Source organism: Gigantopelta aegis, chromosome 6 (genome assembly GCF_016097555.1).
Source record: "Gigantopelta aegis isolate Gae_Host chromosome 6, Gae_host_genome, whole genome shotgun sequence".
NCBI lineage: Eukaryota > Metazoa > Mollusca > Gastropoda > Neomphalida > Peltospiridae > Gigantopelta > Gigantopelta aegis.
The window spans coordinates 83,909,733-83,912,761 of record NC_054704.1 but is presented as its reverse complement, the minus strand read 5'-3'; the positions used below and the strand labels follow the sequence as shown (position 1 = coordinate 83,912,761).

The 3,029-nt window shown below is 34.2% G+C and overlaps 1 non-coding gene across 1 annotated transcript; it reads right to left on the bottom strand.

The window, feature by feature from the left end:
• Positions 1–350: 350 nt before the first annotated feature.
• Positions 351–546, bottom strand: LOC121376629. Its single transcript, XR_005958515.1, has one exon. It is a non-coding gene; the product is annotated as a U2 spliceosomal RNA (small nuclear RNA).
• Between the last annotated feature and the right edge of the window lie 2,483 nt (positions 547–3,029).

Genomic DNA, 3,029 nt, shown 5'->3' with positions numbered 1-3,029 from the left:
TGGCTTTGCTTTGTTTTACCTTACCTTCTTCAACGTGGCTGCGACGTCTTGTCTTCGAAACGTCGCCTTTTACCAACGAATCCGTCAATGAGTGAAATTTTCCAGGCCATGTTTTTTTTTTTTTTTCGTTTGGTTTTTTTGGTTGCTTTTTCGGGTTGGTTTTTTTTTTCTCTTTTTTTCTTGGGTTTTTTTTTGGGGGGTGTCGGTCTTTCTTGTTTCTTCTTTGTCAATTTTGAGGTGATGTGCGGGTCTGGCCAAGCTAGGCTCGGGGGAAGGGGGAGGCTAAGAGCCGATATACCGTGCTCTCAACGCAAGGGCTGGATATTTCAACTGTTTTTGGTTTTTAAAAAAAGTGGTGGGCCATTCCCGGAAGTACTGCAATACCGGGTCAACCCGTGGTGAGGGCGGAGCAAGCCCCGGGCACCTCACCCCCTTTCAAAAATCAGTTTAATATCGATGTCCCCCAATGGAGGACGTATCAGATATTAAGCTGATAAGAACAGATACTTTTTTTTATATATTTCGAGCGTATCCTCCAAAAAAGAGGCCCCCATTTATTCCTGGTAACCAACAACAGTTACAGGAAAAACAACAATGGATGAAAATGAACATGAATGATGTATGAAAAATGATATATACAACGAAAATGAAAGTGAAGATGAATAAACAATCTAATAATACACACACCACTTTGAAAGAATCAGAATGCAAAAGGGAAATCAGTCACACTAAACAAACCTAATCAAACCCAACAACAACAACAACAACACAAAAAACCAACAAAAAAAACACACACTAATACCAAATTTGATGAAAGAAACAAACTGGAAACCCGTAAATGAATGTGACAGCTAGAAATTCAAAATTGAAAAACTAACTCAGTTCCCGACCTAACAGTACAAAATAATCCCGACCCCAACCATAATTTGACAAAATGAAAATCAGATAACCTAAAAAAATCAACTCTAATTAAAAATGACAAAAACCGTAAAACTAACTGATCTCTAGTAACAACCTTTTTATCAAATAACACGGCATTCCTAATAACCCAGATAATATATTTAAAACTAGATAATAAAATTAACTCAATATCACGATTAACTTTAGAACCACAAAGGGGAAGTAACCCAAATCTAATTAAGTCATAATTCAAATTAACCTTTCCTTTAGTTAAGTCTAATAACCAATTAAACATAATATTACGTAAAGGCCTAACAAAAACACAATCATAAAACAAATGCTTACCATTTTCTATTGCTAAATTACACAAAGGACAGTGTCGAAACAACGAAATGCGACGAGTATATAACTGATAACCTAAAGGTAAAGAATTATATATTAGACGATAATAGACAGACTTCGAAACAGGATCAATACATGGATTATGTAAATTAGCCCATACTAACGAAAAATCGACCGTAGGAAAAGCTAGAATAGTAGAATGACACTGTAAAACATTACTAAGCAAAATATTATAAAAAGATTTAGTGTTTAAAAGAAACCAATTATCAATAGAGCATAACTCTTCTAATTCCCGAAGGGCGGATAAACAATTACGATAAAATAAAGGAACAAACTCACTATGAGGTATTAAATTGTCTCTAAAGGACTCATCATAATGAATTAAAGACAAACCTATCCAATATTTAGCAAACAATTTCCACTTCGCATCACAACCAATAATTAAATTACGCAAATGAGACCACAATAAAGCTTTAACTTTTACGTGAATATTAACTAAACCCACTCCACCATTATCCTTACTCTGATATAATACTACTCGTTTAATCGGTTCGTTCTTTGACGACCACAAAAAATTAAAAAGATCCCTTTCAAAGAGTTTGAAGTAATACTCTGTTACAGGACGGATACAACTAACATACTATAATTTACTACAAGCCATTACATGACAAAAAAACACATTTACCGAAAATTGAAACACTACGACTTTTTGCCAAATTTAAAACCTTACGAAATTTAGAAAGAACAGGAAACCATACGTCATCCGCATCAAAATTTGTCCCCGTCAAAATCCCCACCACTTTACTATGGTCAATCCATGAAATGCCAAACGGATGGTCTGACCGTGTTTTCTATTTACCCCAAAAAATACCAAATGTTTTGAATAAATTTAGCTTAGCCCCTGAAGCCAAACCGAAACGAATGAATGAATGAATGAATGTTTAACGACACCCCAGCACGAAAAATACATCGGCTATTGGGTGTCAAACTATGGTAATGCAAATAAATAAAGTGATGATCAACATCAATATAAAAATTCAAGGTTTAAACAAAAACAGTGTAAAGAACTGTGCAAAAATAGAAATACAAATATCACAGAATTTTACGGATACTGAATTTTACTCTAAACTTCAATTTGTGCTGTATTGGCCATTCTCAAAGAGAATGTTACACCCCTGCACCACGGTGAGGTTACAGCACGCGCAGGGGCCAAACCGAAACGATGACAAAGATAAAAAAACAAAAAAAAAACCGCTTAATGGATGACTCCTCTGTAATTACTACCGTACAGTCATCAGCATACGCTGAGACTGTACTGATTTATCAAGAATACAATTAATAAGCTTCTTCTTACCTTTAACATTTTCTAATTTCAAAAAATATTGTGTAGGCCTTTCTGCGTCATGTAAAACTTTAGCCCGAGAACGAATAACTGCCCCTCGATCCCTTTCTTTATCTAATACCAATAATTGATTTTTGACTTCCTGAATTTGATCTATAAATTTACCTGGTTGAAAAGACTCAGCTAATGATAATTGATGAAATTCTCTTTCTAACGAACGTTTACTAGAAAAATAAAGTTTATTTTTAAATTTAGCATAAGAAATGACTAACTGTTTTAATTCTAATTTACAGGTATCCCACTCATGTAAAGTAAAATCTAAACCACTAAGTCGATGTAAATAAAATAGGCGCACTTCATCCTTTAATTCATCCCCTAATAAAGAATTATTAAATTTCCAATAACCCGATCCAAACTCAATCCCGCAAATATTAACTAAAGAAAT